This window comes from Chrysochloris asiatica, unplaced genomic scaffold (genome assembly GCF_000296735.1).
Source record: "Chrysochloris asiatica unplaced genomic scaffold, ChrAsi1.0 scaffold00002, whole genome shotgun sequence".
Classification (NCBI taxonomy): domain Eukaryota; kingdom Metazoa; phylum Chordata; class Mammalia; order Afrosoricida; family Chrysochloridae; genus Chrysochloris; species Chrysochloris asiatica.
Window position 1 is genome coordinate 24,835,161 of NW_006408520.1, and position 20,323 is coordinate 24,855,483.

Genomic DNA, 20,323 nt, shown 5'->3' on the forward strand with positions numbered 1-20,323 from the left:
AGACACATGCTGGTCTTGCAAAGAGATCATGTTTAAGCCCCACAACCAGGCTTGAGGAAGAAGTTCAGGTTGTCCTTGTCACTCAGTCCCTCAGAGGGGGACAGGATTTGAGGCTGACAGCATGACTTTCTCTAAAGAAATCCTTCTCATCAGAATCTTTCCTCTTGTTTCCCACTTTTAAACTTCTTAGATGAGAAAGAAGGCCCTGAGTAAATGTTCTGAAGTTTTGGAATAGAGTCTCAGATTTGTGTTTGGTGGGGGGGTAGATTCTGTTTATCTGTTCTCTCATATTCACATCGGTGCCTGAGAGACCAGTGTCTCAGTCTCAGGAGAAACTGACGTAAGATAAGTTCTATTTTAACATAACTTTACAGTCACTTAACAAACTCTATTCTAAAAGTTGCCTCACTTAATATTCTTGTCATTGTAAATTCTAAAGTTAAAGGAATTTCCAAAGTACTCAGACAAATTCCTAACTGGCATTTGCAAGTTTTGTTGATCACAACTGCTGCCTGACCAGCAGGGGCTGCTCTAGGTTGTATTGTTGTTGTTGTTGTTGTTGTTGTTATTAAGTGCCATTAAGTCAGTTCCCACCCATAGCAACTTGTATAGGGTTTCTGAGGAGCAGTTGGTGAGCTTGAACCAGCGACCTTGTAGTTCAAACTGACTTTGCAGTTCAGTGCATTAACCCACAGCACCACACTAGGTTGTATAGGAGCTTATATAATTTGGGGGTGTTGGAGTTCTGATGTGGTGCTGAGGGTTAAAGCAGTGGACTACAAGGTTGGTTTGAACCACAAGGTCAGCAGTTCTATTCACTAACTGCTTTTCAGAAACCCTGTACAGGGTCACTATGAGTTGGAACTGACTCAAAGGCATTTAACTTAAAAAGAACCAGAAAATCGAAGACATTAAAAATAATAAAAACTCAAAGAAATGAAAAGCATATGATTTATCCTGAACAGTTACTGTATGAGCATATAAGGAGTCCATTCTGATTAAAGGGAACAAAAAGCAAATGACTCCAGTTAGACCAGTTACAATGGGGCTTTGTTGTTGTCGCTTACGACTCACAGTGACCCTGTATAGGGTTTCCCAGGAGCAGCTGGTGGGTTTGAACATGTGGGTTGTTCAGTGCTGTTCCTACAATGCCATACCAGGAGGTCATAAACACAATGGGATGCAATAAACCATTGAAGAATAATGATGAATCTGTGAAACACCTCACAACATGATTGAATCTGGGGGACATTATGCTGAGTGAAATTAGTCAATCACAAAAGGATAAACACTGTATGAGAACAATGTAAAAAGTTAAGAAAAGGTTTTCTTGATAAAAGAAATAACCTAAGATGGTTACCTCAGGCAGTGGAGGAGGGATGCTATTTATGGACTATGGGACAGACATGTTAACATGAGAGATAGGGCAGGCAAGAGGGAAGTAAGCAGAGGAAAGATGAAGGTAATGAGAGACATGGGGAGTAATGCAATGGTTAAAGTGAATAGATGTAAATACTGTTAATGGTTGGACGGAATTGCAACCAATGTAATGAAGCAAAATATATTATTTGTTTTAAGTAAACCTCCACTCAATTCACAATAAAAAATTGGAAAAAAAATTAGATACTAAAAGGATGCATCGATAATTACTGGTGATTGGAATGCAAAAGTTGGCAACAAAGAGGAATGCCCTTGGTGATAGAAATGATCACATGATCATTTTGCAAGACCAATGATGTATTCACTACAAATAACTTTTTTAGATATCATAAAAGGCGAATATACACATGGATATCCCTAGATGGAACACATAGAAATCAAATTCACTACATCTGTGTGAAGAGCCAGTGAAAAAGCTCTATTGTCATCAGTCAAAATAAGACCAGGAGAAGACTGTGGACCATACCTAGAAGTTAGGTGCTTATCCTACAGCACCATCCCAGGACTTCCTTAGAGAAAACATCGAAGATGAAAATTGTGTTTGGAAGATAATTTTGGAGGCAAGATACATAATGGATTAGATGTAGAAGTTGGACAGAGAGAAACCAAGAGCCAGACTATTTCAGCACATCTCAGTATGCTGGGCTGCCACTCTGTCAGTGTGTCATACTGCGGTGGCTTGTGAGTTGCTGTGATTCTGAGAGCTATGCCACAGGCATTTTAAATACCAGCAGGGTCACCCATGGTGGACAGGTTTCAGATGAGCTTCCAGATGAAGACAGACTAGGAAGAAGGGGTGATGAACTATTTCCGAATATTTAGTCACTAAAAACCTTATGAATAGCAGAGAAACACTGTCAGATATAGTGTCGGAAAATGAGCCCCTCAGGTTGGAAGGCACTAAAAATGCGACTAGGGAAGAGCTGCCTCCTCAAAGTAGAGTTGACCATGATGATGCCAATGGAGTAAAGCCCGTGGGAGAAAAGCCCATGGGACCTATATTTGCTGATGGGGCACAACTCAAAATGAAAAGGAACAGCTGTAAACATCCATTAATAATCGGAACATGGAATGTACAAAGTATGAATCTAGGTAAATTGGAAATTGTAAAAAAATGAAATAGAACGCATAAACATGGATAGATATTTTAGTCATTAGTAAGCTGAGATGTACTGGTATTGGCCATTTTGAATCTGACAACCACATGGTTTACTGTGCCAGGAATGACAAATTGAAGAGGAATGGTGTTGTATTCATTGTCAATAAGAACATATCCAGATCAGTCATGAGGTGCAACGCTGTCTGTGATAGGATAATATCCATGTGCCTACAGAGAAGACCAATTAATGCCACTATTATCCAAATTTACGCACCAACCACTAAAAGCCAGTGAAGATGAAATAGAAGAATTCTACCAACTTCCTCAAACTGAAATTGATCAAGATGTATTGATCATTCCTGGTGGTAAGAATGCAAGATTGGGAACAAAGAGGAAAGATCAGTAATTGGAAAATATGGTCTTGGTGATCGAAATGACACTGGAGATCTCATGATAGAATTCTGCAAAACCAATGACTTGTTCACTTCAAATACCTTTTTTAGATAGCATAAGAGATGATTATATACATGGACCTTACCAGATGGAATACACAAAAAACAAATTGATTACATTTGTGGAAACAGATGATGGAAAAGCTCCATATCATCAGTGAAAACAAGGCCAGGGGCAGATTGTGGAACAGACCTTCAATTGCTCATATGTAAATTCAAACTGAAGCTGAAGAAAATGAAAACAAGTCCACAAGAGCCAAAATATGAACTTGAATATATCCCACCTGAATTTAGAGATCATCTGAAGAACAGATTTGATACATTAAACACTGAAGACTGAAGATCAGAAGAGTTGTGGGATGACATCTACAACATCATACAGGAAGAAATCAAAAAGTCACTAAGAAGACAAGACAAAAGGAAAAGATCTAAATGGATGTCAAAAGAGGTACTGAAACTTTCTCTCCAGCATGGAGATGCCAAAGCAAGTGGAAAAAAATGAGGACGTCCAAGAGCTGAACAGAAAATTTCAAAGGTCAGCTCAAGAAGACAAAATCAAAGATTACAACAAAATGTGCAAAGATCTGGAATCAGAAAACCACAGGGGAAGAACATGCTCAGCATTTCTCAAGCTGGAGGAACTGAAGAAAAAATTAAGCCACAACTTTCGCTATTGAAGAATTCTCTAGGCAAATTATTGAATGATGCTGAAAGCATCAAAAGAAGATGGAGGGAAAACTGCGCCTGCGCTATAGCACTCCTGGCCACCAAGATGTTGTTTCCAAAGCACAAACCATCCAGCCTGGCCACCCTACCCGCTACCCTCAAGCCAGCCAAATAGGACATAATCTCCAGAGACTTGGCGGGCTCAAACTGAGTGCCCCGGCTTAAACAGGAGTGTCTGCTTCAGTTTAACAACTCCAAGACCAAACGTTCATCAAAGATCCTGCCTTGGCTTGTTGGACCTATGCAAGATCAGCCAATATCTATCCCAATTTCAGGTCCATTCCCAAGACTTCACACTTAAGAGCTGTGTTTGGCATTGGGCCTCTTTTCTTCTGGTATTATGTTTTCAAAACCAACAGGGATAGGAAAGAAAAACGTATCCAGGAAGGAAAATTGTATCGAACATTTAATCTCTCATAGTAAGTCTGGCAATAATGACTGTATGTATTTTTGCTTAAATAAATCTTTAATTATTCATTAAAAAAAAAAAGATGGAGAGAATACAGAGTCACTGTACCAAAAGGAAATGATAGGTGTTCAACCGTTTCAAGAGGTAGCATATGATCAAGAGCCAATGACAAGAAGAAGTTCAAGGTGCATTGAAGGAATTGGCAAAGAACAAGGCACCAGGAATTGATGGAATAAAAACTGAAATATTTTTGAGAAAGTGAGGTGGCACAGGAGGCACAGCTATGCCAAGAAATTTGGAAGACAACTATCTGGCCAAATGATTGGAAGAGATCCATATTTGTGCCCATTCCAAAGAGAGGTGACCCAATGGAATGCAGAAATCTTTGAACAATATCTTTAATATCCTATGTGAGTAAAGTTTTACTAAAGGGAATACAGAAATGGCTGCAAGCATACATTGACAGAGAACTTCCAGAGGTTCAAGCCAGATTCAGAAGAGGCCATGGAATGAGGGATATCATTGCTGATGTCTGATGGATCTTGGCTGAAAGTAGAGACTATCAGAAAGATGTTTACCTGTGCTTTATTAAAAAGCTTTCAATTATGTGGATCATGATAACCTATGGACAACATTGGGAAGTATGAGTATTCCAGAACACTTCATTGTGCTCATGAGGAATCTGTACCTGGACCAATAGGCAGTTGTTTGAACAGAACATGGGAATACTACGTGGTTTAAAATTAAGAAAGGTGTGTGACAGGGTTGTATTCTTTCACCATATTTATTCAACCTGTATGCTGAGTAAATTATCCAAGAAGCTGGTTCTATGAAGAAAAACGTGGCCTCAGGATTGGAGGAAGACTCATTAACAACCTGCAAGATACAGATGATACAACCTTGCTTGCTGAAAGTGAAGAGGACTTAAAATACTTACTGATGAAGATCAAAGAGCACAGCCTTCGGTATGGATTGCATCTCAATGTAAAGAAAATAAAAATCCTCACCACTGGACCAATAAACAACATTCTTATCAGAGAAGAAAGGATTGAAGTTGTCAAGGACTTCATTCTTCTTGGATCAACTATCAACACTCATGGAAGCAACAGTCAAGAAATCAAACGATGTATTTCATTAGGCAAATCTGCTGCACGAGACCTTTTTAAAGATGTCAGCTTGAGGACTAATGTGTACCTAACTCAAGCCATGGTATTTTCAATAACCTCATGTGCATGCAGAAGCTGGACAGTGAATAAGGAAGACCATAGAAGAATTGATGCTTTTGAGTTATGGTGTTGGAGGAGAATATTGAAAGTGTCATGGACTGCCAAAAGAACCAACAGATCTGTGTTGGAAGAAGTGCAGCCAGAGTGCCCCTTGGAGGCCAGGATGGCTAAACTTGGTGTCTCATACTTCAGACATATTTTCAGGAGGGACCAGTTGCTTAAGAAGGATATGATGTTTGGTAGGGTGGAGGGTCAGTGAAAAAGAGGAAGATCCCCAGTGAGATGGATTGGCAAAGTGGCAGCATCAATGTGTTCAGGCGTGGCAACAATTGTGAGATTGGCCCAGGACCAGGCAGTGTTTCGTTCTGTTTTGCATAGGGTTGCTATGAGTTGGTACCAACTCGATGGCACCTAACAACAACAACAACAAGTAGGCTATGTGGTATAAATGGTTAAACCCTCACTACTAACAGTAAAGATTGGCAGTGAGCCCAGCCAGAAGCTTCTTGGAAGAGTCCTGTCTCTCTGCTTCTGAAATGTCACATCTATTGAAAACTCTGGAAGCGTAGTGGTTACAAATTGGGCTGCGAACCTTAAGGTTGGCAGTTTGAAACTACCAGCTGTTTCACAGGAGAAAGATGAGGCTTTCTGCTCCCATAGATTTATAGCCTTGGAAACCCTGTACAGGGTCACTATGAATCGGAACTGACTCCACAGTACTTAACAATAATAACATTGAAAACTCTGTTGAGCAGTTCTACTCTGCAGTGATCACCACTGACTCGAATCTACTTTGGTTTTGATAAGCATGAGATGATAGGGCAAGACTAGGATGGGTCAATGCAGAGTTGTTGGGAAGGGAGACATGATAGGACTTGGTGACTGAGGATATGGGGGTGACAGAGAGGAAGTAGTTAATGATTTTGTTTGTTGTTGTTGTGAAGCATCATTGAGTCAGTTCCGACTCCTAGCTACCCTGTATAGGGTTTCCAAGGAGCAGCTGGTGAGTTTGAAGTGTCGACCTTGTGGTTAAAACTCACCGTACCTTGCAGTCCAGTGATTTATCCCTCAGCTCCACACCAGGACTCCAACAATTTGATTTCACTTTAAAGACTATTTTTTCTTTAATAGAAGTTTGTTTTCTCAGCATTTGAGGGACGAGGAGTCCAAATTTAGGGTGCTGGCTCTGTCGGAGAAGATTCTTGTTCCTAGGTTCCTGGGTGATCTTCATGTGGTGTTGTCTATTTTTCCTTATCTCTGCTTTTAGCTGTAAAAACTCTATTTCATGTCCTTCTTGTGCCTTCTGGAAGAGCAGAGGGGTTCCTGCAGTCCTGAGTTATTAAAGCCAGCTGTATCATCCATGGTCACTAGAGGGCTTCTCCACCACATTTCCAGCTCAGGAGGCTTCACACTCCCTGGGAGGGCAATGCTGCTGATTAAAATCCAAAGCAAGATAGTCCCCGGAACACTTAATGGGGGCTTGGATTTAGAACAGTTGGTCTGCATTGAAACGGAAACTTGGACAGTCTCCCAGTCGATTGACAATGACTGGAAACAGGGCTTAAGATGTAGAAGTGAACTGCAGCATGCTGGCGGCGGGCAGAGCAGCCTGGGGAACAGGAGGGCAGGAGGAAGAAACAGCTGCCTACAAATGTTGGCAGCACCCCTTAGCTGACCTGAAGGAACTGAGGTCCCCAAAATTCCAAACATTGTTTCTCTGGATTGCTGCAGACCGGCAGTTGTTTTTGTTTCTCTCTCTGACCCAGGCTTGAAATTGAAACAGGAGTTACCCTGATGCCCTAGTCAGCCTACCACAGAGACCTTACAGTCAAACCGCAGCTAGTCTTCCTGCTGCAGCAGGTGTGTGTCTACATGGATGTGAATGTGTGCCTGCACAGGTGTATGAATGTATGTGTAAGTGCATAGGTGTGTATGCACATGGTGTGTATATGTGTGTGCAAGTGCAAGTATGTATACATGAATGTGTGCAAGTGTGTGTAGCAGTGTTGAGGCATATGTGTGTAAGTGTATGGATATATATCTGTGCGTGTGTGCAAGTGTGTGTGTGTGTGTGAGCATGCGAGTACATGTGTGAGTTGTGAGGATAGGTACAATGGAAAGTAAACAGATAAATTCTCCTCCATTGCTTTCTTTACAATTCACTTTAGCTAACTTACCATTGTAAAGTCTTTGTCTCTCTAAAAAACATGCACCTGTAACTTCAGGTAATTCTCTCCTAAACCCTAAACTAAACTCAAACCCCTGCCAGCGGGTTAATTCCAATGGACAGAACAGAAAACTCCACAGGATTTCCAAGGCTGTATATCGTTACAGAAACAGACTACCAGATCTTTGTCCTGCAGAGTGGCTGGGTGAGGGGCAGGGGTGGTGGTGGTGGCAAACACCAACCTTTCTGTTGGCAACCAGGCACTTATCCATCGCGCCACCAAGGCTCCTAGTGCTCCCCTACCTTTCTGTTTTTCTTGGTAGGAGGTTAGCACAAACTCAAGGGACTCACCCTATCTCCTAGCCAGAGGGATTAGAAAATAAACAATTACCTTTCAAATATGAATGTAATGACTGTACCCATTTAGTTATATAATGGTTAGAATTTCGTCCCTCTTTGTGGTCTCTTTAGCAGATTGCCTGTGATACAGCACATTCTGGTCATGCTTATTCAATAATAAGACTTTTCTTTCTCGGGGAGAGGTTTTTTGGCTTGGAAGTTGATTTCATTACTGATATACTTTCCCCAAACAGATTGCTTGTGTGGATGCATATGTGAGTATGTGTATGAGTGTGGCTGAGTATGTTCAAGTGTGTGAGAGTATGTGCATGTGTATGTGTGTGTGTGAATGTGAGTCTATGAGTGCATAGTGTGCATAGGCGTGAGTGTGTGTGCTCACACAGCTCGTGTGTGAATGTGTGGTGCATGTGAGCACGCTCCCGTGTGGCTCTGTGTGTCTGTTTTGTAAGTGCAATATTGCACTTGTTGTTTGGCTTCAGCCCAAAAGAAAAAAAATAATGAGGTGAACAGAAGCAAGCTTGAGTCTCTGCTTTCACCACTAATTAGCCACCTATCGATTCTGAAGAAGATGACACAAGAGATACAAATAAGTGAAGGATAGAAAACCCAGGGATCTGGTTGTGATGGAGAGCTGAGACATCATCACTCAGCAGTTCTCTTGGGTAGGACTACCCACCTCAGAAGTCCAGGAGTGTCTCACCTTTTATACAGAGCTGCATTATTCTATCTTGGCTAGCATTTCTTTTGGGCTGGACTTGTTCTTACTACAGGCCACTTTACTTTTTGAAGGACGTTTACTAAGTTATTTACCTCTCCAACACCCTGGGCAGTTTTTCATTCTCTCTCTTAGGCCCTGTCCATATTTTTCAGAAGTATGGTTCCAGCCCTCTTTCTCACTCATCAGCTGCTCAGCAGAACCTCACTTCGATATGATTCTGTACTTAGTCATGTTGTCTGTTGGTCTTTAGGCTGCCCTTTGGTACTTAGTCATGTTGTCTGTTGGTCTTTAGGCTGCCCTTTGTCTACCTGAGAAGGCTTACAAAAGGCAGAGGAACGGGCTATTTGATGACTTGATGAGTTGGAGCTGATTCTTAATCTCTAGGCCTGTGTGTACATTTAAGCTTGAGTGGGTAGGATGGTAGTAAAAAGTAAGGTTAGAGACCCTTTATCTGTCAGCAGTAGCTGGAGTTCCTATCTGTGGGTCCCCCACAGGTTCAACTCATATGGGCCCTGAAACCACTGGTTCTGCTGAGGAATCAGTGTCTCTTAAAGTGAGTACTCCGCATTCAGAGAGCATCCGCCTCACACAGGAAGTGCCACACCCTTCCAGCATGGCTCTGAGAACCCACTTAAAAAAGTCTCTCAAGACATAGAAAATTCTCTTTAGACTTGCATTCTTGAGTATGTGTGTTGGTATTTTATTTTATTCATGTTATTTTCAATTGTCTCATATATATGCTTGTTGGTGTTAAGTTCCGTTGAGTTGGTTCTGACTCATAGGGACACTGTTTAGGTTAGGGTTTCTGAGGAGTGGCTGGTGAGCTTGAACCAACGACCTTGAGGTTCAAACTGACCTTGCAGTCCAGTGCATTAAGTGCATTAACCAACAGCGCCACACCAGGACTCCATATATATGTAGAAGCTGAAAAATAAATGTTGTTGTTAAGTGCCATTGAGTCGATTCCGACTCATAGTGATCCTGTATAGGGTTTCCAAGGAGCACCTGGTGGGTTTGAACCGCCAACCTTGTGGTTTAAGCTGACTTTATGGTTCAGCACATTATCCTGCAGCACCACTATGAAGAAGGAATATAAAAAATGAATTGATGCCTTTGAATTATGCTGTTGGTACAGAATATTGACTATGCCACAGACTGCCAGAGGAACAAACAAATCTGTCTTGGAAGAAGTACAACCAGAATTATCCTTAGATATGAGGATGTTGAGATTTCATCTTAGCTACTTTGGACATGTTATCAGGAGAGACCAGTCCCTGGAGAAGGACACCATGCTTAGTAAAATAGAGGATCAGTGAAGAGAAGCAATGAAATGGATTAACACAGTAGCTGCAACAATGGGCTTAAACATAGGAACGAATGTGAAGATGTAGGACCAGGCAGTTGTTTGTTTAACCAGTGTTCAGTTGTACACTGGATCATTATGAGTTAGAATCAACTTGATGGTACCTAGTAACAACAAATAAATCTAGGGACGTATCACTTTTTCTTAGAAGTTCTTGCTTAACACGCTTCTGATTTATTGAGGGCCTTTCAATATTCCCTGTCCTTCATTTGGAGTCTCTGAGTGGTGCAGATAGTTACATGCTGAGTTTGTTGTTGTTGTTGTTGTTAAGTGCCATCAAGTTGGTTCTGACTTGTAGTGACCCTGTGTCAGGGTTTCTGAAGAGTGGCTGGTAGTTTTGAACTGCCAACATTGTGGTTAGCAATCCAGTGTTTATCCTGCAGTGTGACACCAGGACTCCAAATGCTGGATTGTTGTTGTTGTTTTTGTGAAGTGCCGTCGAGTCAGTGCCAACCCATTGCGACCTTGTATAGGGTTTCTGAGGAGCAGCTGGTAAGCTTGAACTGCCAACCTTGCAGTTTAAACTGCCTTGCAGTCTGGCACATTAACCTACAACACCACACCAGGACTCAGAGTACCTAAATTTATAATTGTTGTTAAGGGACGTCTAGATGGTTCTGACTCGTAGCATCCTGTATAGGGTTTCCGAGAATTTAATACTAAAAGCTATGTTTCTGTCCCAAGTCAGACTCCATTTTGATTTTTATCATAGGCTCTGTTTCAAAACTATAGGCTGTCTTTTCTGTATGTATTCAATGAGCTTTGCTGAAACCAATAGATAAGTAACTTTTAGAAAAGAATGAGGGATTTTTAACCACCTTCAGCAAACAGAATGAGGGGGCCAGGAGACAAAAGATCAATTATTTTACATCATTTATTCATTAAATTATTTTATTTATTTCAAGATGTAAATGATTGTTCTTGGGAAAAATATTTTCATAACTAACCAAACTGGTTAGGATGTAAACCACATGAAAATTGCCCCCATAACCAACTACAGTCCTGGATCATTGTTGTTAGGTGCCAATTCACTGTTGTTTTCAGTGCTGTTGAGTAGATTCCGACTCACAGCAATCCTGTCTAGGGTTTCCGAGGAGTGGCTGGTGGGCTTAAACCACCGACCTTGTAGTTCAAACCAACCTTGTGGTCCCAGTGCATTATCCTACAGAGCCCCACCAGGATAGTGACCTTGTATACCACATAAGGAAGCACTGCAGCTGACTATAATTTCACCATCAAGAGTAACCATATTGGTGGTTTTACTTCCTCCCTAACAAGATACAAGGTCTTTGTCAGATATGTGATTTGCAAAAATTGTCATCTTTCTAATCAGCTCTTTTACAGAGCAAAGTTTTTAAAAATTTGATGAGATCCAATTGATAGATTTTTTTTTATCTTAAGAGTCATGCATATAGTGTAAAGTCTAAGAGAGCTTTGCTTCGCAAAGTTGTCTTCTCTAATCTTTTCTAGAAGTTTTATAGTTTTACACTAAGTCTATGAATCATTTTGAGTTAGCGTTTGTATAAGGTGTGAGGTTTAGGTTGTGGTTCATTGTTTGGTCGATGAATGTTCTGTTGCTTCAGCATCATTTATCAAAATGACTAACTTTCCTCCACTAGACTGTTTTTGCTCTATTTTTTGCTCTGTGTTCCTTATTCTGTTTTATTGATCTATGTGTCTACTTCTCTGCCAATACCATAAATTTTTGATGATGACAACTATATATTAGGACTTAATATTGGAGAGTCATGGTGTGGCGCTGCAGGATAAGCACTGGACTGCTAACTGCAAGGTTGGCAATTCAAATCAACTAGTGGGTTCTCAGAAACCCTAAACAGAGTTTGCTATGAGTCGGACCTAGCCTGACAGCATTTACAACAACAAAAATGACAACAATGTTGAAAAATGATTCCTCCCATTTTATTCTTCTTTTTCAAATTTGTCTTGGCCAAGTCTAAGACTTTTCCCTTTCCACATAAAGTTTAGAATAAACTGGCCTAGGTTTATAAATAAATGTAGTAAGAGTTTGTTAGCAAATGAAATATGGGTAAATTTTGAGAAAGATTTTTTTCCCTCTGGAAGCAGAATTTTGGGGGGAGGAAGTTTTAACTAAAGCAATTCTAAAGTCTCACCTTGGAAAAGGCACTTCCTGACTGGGATATATTTTTACTTTAAGTCAGTGCTTTTTTTTTTGGCTACAGGGAAGAAAATCTGTTTGGAAAAGTTGGGCAATTGTTACTGGGGCAAAGTTACTCTCAAGATCCACTATTAAAATTCGTTCCTTCCTAAAATTCTAGAATCTGAAAAGATTCATTGCTTTCGATTGTCTCTCTCCGGTCACACTGCAGATTTTGGGGATTCATAAGGAAACAAAATAAAGACCTATTAAGTAAAATATTTACTTCATTAAAATCTATCCTTACCCAACTTTTCCAAAGAAGAAACATTTAGTGAACTTGAGAAATTATAGAGACTATACCTCTCTCCAGTATCATCAGTTCCTTAGCAATTGTTCTAAGGGCAGAAGGAGAGGGTCTTATATCCTAGTGGTACAACAAAAGATGATTTTGTTGAAACCTTTAAAGTTACCATCCCTGCCCTTCAATCTCCTCTTTTTCTGTCCTCTTTGTACTTCTTACCCACTGGGAAACCAGACACTCATACTGTTAGATCCCCCTGTGTGTCTATACATCTACTCAGTGTCGTCACTCTTTAGTTCTCTAATCAGGAGTTTTATTTTTAGTCTATGACCCAGATATTTGGCATGTTACTCTTCATTTCAGTTAACACCAGATGAGGTGAATCCAGCCATCCCTTGGTTATCACCCCACGGTTGGCCTCACACTAATTTGAAGAATTTTAAAATTCTTCCTTGGTAAGACTCAGTTATTTGTACCAATCCCCGTTACCTCAGTTTATGTTTTCTATTGTGATGAGTGTTAGATCCAGATAGTTGCAAGTATTATTAAGGAATCATTTGATAAGCGGGACTACTTATCTGGAATTTACCTGCAGAATATTGGCATTTTGACTGGTGACAATTGTGTGTCACCTAGATACTTCAAGGATTCTTTAACTCTGGATTTATTTTGAGATACCCAAAGGTTTTATTGAGAATGAGTGACTCACTGTGGAATGAAAAGTATGTCCACTTAACAGTATCGTATGTATGGAGGACTTGGGTGATGCTGGGCTGCTAACTAAAAGGTTGGAGATTTGAGACCACCCAGAGATGCCTTAGAGGAAAAGTCTGATGCTATACTTTGAAAAAATCAGCCACTGAAATGCTACAGAGCACAGTTTAAATCAGATACACTGATATACATGAGATGGCTATGAGTCAGCATTGACTTGACATCAACGTTTTCTGTTCTTTTCTTTTGTTATGGTATATACACAATGAACTTCAAGTAGCATCCAATGTGCTGTAACTTCTAGTTCCTCCATAGTTCATTAGGGAAGTAGTGGAACCTTTAGGTGTTGTTAAGGGAATGACTTTATCCTAGCCCAAAGAAGATTCCTTCCCTAACCTTCCACTCCTGCCTCATTCTCCTTGTTATATATTGTATGCCCATCCGCTTATCTGTGTCTAGGTGTAAACTGTAGTGAATGTAGTCATCTCACTTCCAGTGAGAGGCATATGTAGGCCCAGAGAGATAATACCCAAATAAATGGTTGGAGTGTTGCTGAGCTAACCTAGAAACTATAGGCTCTCCTAGGATACAGGTTGCTTTGCTTGGGGATTACTGAATCCTCTTGAGTAGGACTCAGGGCAACAGCAGCTACAACACCCATGCAACTATGGTACAATATCCGCTGTCTGTTCTTTGCTATGTTCATCATAGTGGTGGTGGTTGTGGTTATGTGCTGTGGAGTTGGTTCCGACTCATGGTGACCCTGCACAGGGTTTTCAAGGCTGTAAATCTTTATGGGAGCAGAAAGCTCCATCTTTCTCCCGCAGAACAGCTGGTAGTTTTGAACCGCTGACCTTGCGGTTCACAGCCCTATTGGTAACCACTATGCTAACAGAGCTCCTTATGGTCATCATTATAGTCAAAAGTTCAATAGTCATCATTATAGTCACAGTCACCCTCCTCCACTGCTTCTGCCCCAACCAATACACTTTTCCTACTCTGGCCAAAGTTTCCCTTGACTTGCCAGAGGAAGGGATGGTCTCTTCTGTATACACAGAGGATCATGGAATTTCTAGTTAACTCTATCCTGCCTTGTCCCGCATCTTTCTGCTACTTGCTTAGAGTCCTCATTCCCTTGAAATTGTGAGAGTTTGTCTCTTTAAGTGCTTGCCATTTGGGGACAACATTTCCCACTGAGAATGCTCTGTACTGTTTCTTTAGGTTACAGGGATAGAGTAGTTCAAAGCCTGTTGTGACTGAATTATTTCATCCCCTCTCACCCCCAAATTGAATTTCTGACCCTTGTAATTGTGGATGGAATTCTGTTTGGAAACTGAGATTTTCTTTTATGTTAATAAGAGTAGATGTAGGGTGGCTACTAAACCTAATCACTTCTGAGTTATCAAAAGACCAGCATAGACACAGTGATACCTAAGGAGGAAGACAAACACCAGGTGAGGCTCTTTTACAAGTGAAGGAACTAAGGAACACTGGGGCTACCAACAAGGAAAGACTCAACATTGTCAATAACCTGATTTGGACTTTTAGCTTCCAGAACTGTGAGAAAACAAGCTTCTCTTCTTTAAAACCACCCACTTGTGGTATTTGTATTACAGTAGCTCTATGATTTTCAAGTAGGAAGTGAGACATTTTCAGATTGAGTACAACCTGAAATGGTGTTCCCCTCTGCAAAGAAATCATCGATATTTCCTGTGTTGCAATAACAGCCCTTCTTGTTGCGACCAGATATGGGTTTGGTTGTTTAACCCCCTCAGGCTCACTGGGGAGGTGCTGGGAGGAGTGGGAGTGGGTGATCAACCCTTTCACAAAGGCTGTATCCACAGAATACCCCCTGAAAAACATTCCCTGTCTCTGCCACTCTCCCTCTTTGCTCAGCCACTCCTCTGTCCACTAGAAGGCCTCCCACCCCCTTCCTTACTAAATCCAGCTGCTTGTGGAGGCTTCTCTTCCTGTATTTACAGCCATCTAAAGGAGCTCTGGTAGCGTAGTGGTTACGAATCGGGCTGCGAACCTTAACGTCAGCGGTTCGAAACTACCAGCCGCTCCGCGGGAGAAAGATGAGGCTTTCTACTCCCGTAAAGATTTACACCCTCGGAAACCCTGTACAGGGTCGCTATGGGTCGGAACCGACTTGATGGCACTTAACAACAACAACAACAACAACAACAACAAAAGGAGCTCTGATAGCGTAGTGGTTATGAATTGGGCTGCAAACCTTAAGGTCAGCAGTTTGAAACTGCCAGCCATTCCTTGGGAGAAAGATGAGGCTTTTTGCTCCTGCAATGATTTATAGCCTCGGAAACACTGTACAGGGTCACTATGAGTTGGAACCAACTCCACGGCACATAACAACAAAGGAGCTCTGGTGTGGCGCTGTGGGTTAATGCGCCAGACTGCAAAGCCGTTTGAACTGCAAGGTTGGTGGTCCAAGCTCACCAGCAGCTCCTCAGAAACCCAATACAGGGTCGCTATGGGTCGGGATTGACTCAACAGCTCTTCACAACAACAACAACAACAAAGGATCTCTGATAGCGTAGTGATTACGAATTGGGCTGCTAATCTTACATTCAGCAGTTCAAAACTACCAGCTGTTCCGTGGGAGAAAGATGAAGCTCTCTGCTCCTGTAAATATTTACAGCCTCTGAAACCCTGTACAGGGTCGCTATGAGTCAGAACCCACTCCACAGCACATAACAACAACAATAATCAGTGAGGAGTCCTGGGAGAATGCATCAGACTGCAAAGTCGTTTGAACTACAAGGTTGGTGGTTCAAGCTCACCAGTCGCTCTTTGGAAACCCTATACAGGGTCGCTATCTCAAAGTCACTTAACAACAACAATCAGATGCTAATTTACTTTCAATCAGTGCCATATTATGTACCTTAGATTCATATCTCCTTTCATTTAGTGAGAAAATTGTTGCCTTTCCTCTTCTTCTTTACCCTTCCTTTTAAATATTAACTGATGCATTGTGCTGATTAACGGTCGGTTAAACAAGGAGTTTATAACCTGGCAGTTTAGTAAATCTCACAGAGAGGTAAATCTAAATGCCTGGGACTGGGGCCCAGGTCTATTCCCAGTGCCTTAAAGTCTTCCATTGTCAGAGTCAAATCTAGATTTCTACAGGTTTCTTATTTAATTCTAGCTAGGAATTAAGTTCGTCACAGGCTACCTCTGAGGACTGTTCTAAATGGCTAGGGATGAGGAAGGGCAGTATGGGACTGTGTAAGGGCTCTGTCCCTAAGATTTCAGTCACATTAGGTTAAAGACACTGACTATGACAGTCTAAAACAAGTGACCAGATTATTATTATTATTATTGTGTGGGGTTTATGAGGTTGGTTGGATGGAGCAGAAGAAAGCTAGAGAGATGAGAAGAAATTGGGTGAGGGTAGAAAGCCAGATGGCCTTTTCTGAGGGATAGATGGACTGTGAGTCTGTTAAGGCCCATCCACCCAGACTAGCCTCCTTATATACTCCTTGAGATGAGTTGCTAGACTGAGGACCCTGTCTAAATGTGACTTGTCTCTGCTTTGAAAGGTGTTTCCTCTTTTCTGAGAAAGTAAGATTTTCCTAGTGGGATAGGATTATTGGGCTCTCTCTGGCTTCTTAGGCCTGAAGCTCTCTCCTCTCCTACTAGGGCATCAACACTTTCATTCTTTGTTTGACTCATTCTAGAGCACACTCTAGAATTTTCTAACCAACCTACTGTCCACGAGGAGTCAATTTTGACTTATAACAACTCTATAGACAACACTGAACTTTCCCACAGGGGTACCAAGGCTGAGTCTTCACAAAATGAGACTGTGCCCTCTTTCTCCTTCAGAGCACCTGGTGGGCTGGGATTGCTGGCCTTTCTTTAGTGAGCAACTGCAGACTGAATCATGACACCACCAGAGATACTAGAGTTTTCTAAAGGAGGGAATTAATGACAGCCATCGCTTTGAAGCAAGTGAGCCACATGGTGATAGAGAAACTGGTTCAATGTTGAACTGGCTTATAGCAGGCAAATGGCTTCCCCTTGTGATAAAGGTGAGGTTGTGTAACATGTAATAATAGTTCCTGGAGCCAGATTAAGTTTTAAATCCTAGCTCCAATATTTAGCTTGTGATCTTGGATGCTGTTGTTGCTAATGTGCCATGGAGTCGGTTCCGACTCATAGTGACCCTCTACAGGGTTTCCAAGGCTGTAAATCTTTACAAGAGCAGAAAGCCTCATCTTTCTCCTGCAGAACAGCTGGTAGTTTTGAACTGCTGATCCTGAGGTTCATAGCCCAATTCGTAACCACTTGGTTAACGTTCTTAATTTCTCTGTACTTCAGTTTCCCCACATATGAAGCTTGGATAATAATACTGGTATGGCACTGTAGGATCAACACTGGACTGGGAACTACAAGGTCAGAAGTTCAAACCCACCAGCTGCTCCTCAGAAACCCTGTACAGCGTTGCTATGAGTTAGAACTGACTCAGTGGCGTTTAACAACAGCACCTTATAAGGTTATGATGATTAAGTAAATCCATTAGTTTTAAGAGCTTAGAATTGTGTTTAGTACATAGCAAAGGTTGAATAAATATTGACTTTAAAGATTTTCTTGTGGGGGTGGGATGAAGGGAATGATGCAAATTCTAGGAAAACACCCTTGGATGGTGCCTCTGCTAAGCAATCCTCATTTTCTTTTCACTCTTTTTAAAACTTTTTATTGTGAGTTCAGTGAAGGTTTACAGAGCAAATCAGTTTTCCATTCAACAATTCATAAACATTTTGTTTTATCTCACAGATTGCAATTCTCACAATGCAACGTCATGCTCCCTCTTCCTCCTTTCCTGTGTCTCCCGTTTCCATTCTTCCTTCTCTTCTCTTTTAGCCCTTCTGAACTCTGTCCTTGGATAAATGCTGGCCTTTTCACCTTGAACAGCTGATTATTATAAGCAGTCTGCACTTCAAGAGAGCTATTGTTTCCCTTATACACCTGTCTATTGTTTCGCTGAAAATTGAGCCATGGGATCATGAATTCATTTCCAGACCTAAAGGGTGACTAAGGGCCATAATGTTGGTGGTTCCAACACTCTAGTAAACTGGTAAGGCTGGCCATTTTTATGATTTTGAATTTTGTTCCACGTTTTTCTTCCACTCTATCTAGTACCTTCTAATGTGATTCCTTTCAGAGCACTGGGTTAAGTGGTAGCCAGGCACTATCTAGTTCTTTCTGGTCTCACGGTTGTGGAAACTGTTTGCATGATTCATCAGTCCATTTAATTAATTGTTACCAAGTGTTTTTGATTTTCTTCATTCTTCTTTCTTCCAGACCAATAATTGCACTTTATGTGGCCCCTCATGTGGGCTGATCCACTTCATCTCTCTCCTGGGTTAATTTATTTGTCACTTACCTAATCTGTAAGGAGTTCTGGTAGCATAGTGGCTACAAATTGGGCTGTGAACTATAAGGTCAGTAGTTTGAAACTACCAGCTGTTCTGCGGGAGAAAGATGAGGCTTTCTGCTCCTGTAAAGATTTACAGCTTCGGAAACCCTGTACAGGGTCTCTATGAGTCGGAACCAACTCCACGGCACATAATAACAACAACATGAGCTTTAAAACCCTAGTTGCTACTTATCAAAGAAAGATGTAGAACATTGTTTTTGTTGACTAAGTAAGATGTAGAACATTGTCTTTGTAGACTATGTTATACTAATTTTTGAGTGTCCCTTGAGACAATAGTCCTGAGACCCCCCAAACCTGGCAAGTAAGTAACATCAGTAATTACAGTGAATGTAAATGGACTAAATGATCCAATCAAAAGACAAAGAGGGGCAGGATGGAATAAAAAGAAAACAAAAAACAATAGGCCTCTCTTAAACATAAGGATACTAATAATAAGTTGAAAGTGAAAAGATGAAAAAAAATTCCATATAAACAGTAATGGCGATCATTCTTTTGTATGTGCGGAAGTAGGAGTTAAGACTATGGCTTGGTTTAGACCAGGTCTAGGGCTTGGAAGAGTTAGGGTTATGGTTAGATATTCCAATCTTAGCTGTCGTGGTGCTTAATGGTGTCCTGGGACTTCTGGGGCAAGATGGTAGAGTAGGCAGATGTGTTAATACACCTGACAGGATCACCAATGTGAAGAGAAGCAAGTTTCCTCTTTCCATTGTCCCAATCACAATAATGATTCCAATACTCCAGCCATTGTTAGGACATTGGAAAAAAGACAGCACCCTTATTTTCTTTTGGTCTCAATTTTAAATGGAATTTTGCCTAATAGGCATCTCTGATGCTCTCCCTACCTCCTATTCCTTCAGATGCTAGATCAGATGCTCTGCCTCTTTGCTCTCTCTATGCACTATGCTCCTCATAGATAAGTGTAGGACAAAATGCCTGTGTGATTTTTAGTACCCCCTTATTAGATGATACACCTAAAGTGAAAGCCAGGAGGATGTGTCTTATTCATTGCCACATTTCTAGCACATAGTACAAGGCCTAGCACATGTGGACCACCAATCATTGCTGAGCTTGGTTATTAAGATGTAATCCAGTTGGGTTTTGCCATGATTATTCAATCTGCATGTTGAGCAAATAATCCGAGAAACTGGATTATATGATTAAGAACATGGCACTAGGATTAGAGTAAGACTCATTAACAACTTGCAATGTGCAGATGATGCCACCTTGATTGCTGAAAGCGAAGAGGACTTAAAATACTGATGGAGCTCAAAGAATACAGCCTTCCATATGGATTGCACCTCAATGTTTGTTGTTATTGTTAAGTGTCATCGAGTCAGTTCTGACACATAGTGACCCTGTATAGGGTTTCTGAGGTGCTTCTGATAGGTTGGAACTGCCAACCTTGCTGTTAGCAGTCCAATACGTATCCTACAAAAGCCACACAAGGACTCCATACCTCTCTTGGGCTGAGTTTTCTGGGGAAACAAAACCGCTGAAACTTATATATGTACATATATTAAAAGAGAAGTTTATATCAAGGAAATGGATTACAATTGTAGAGTTCCAGGTCCCCATTGAAAGAGAGAGCCTTTCCCATGTGTCTATTATATTGGGAGCAGGGCACATCCTCCCCAGGAAACATCCTTTTAGTTGATTCACTGCTGATGGCCAGTCATCATATACTATGCCTATTCATAGTTCAGGAGTCCTGGTGTGGTGCTGTGGGTTAATGCATTGAACTGTAATGTCACTTTGAACCAAAAGGTCC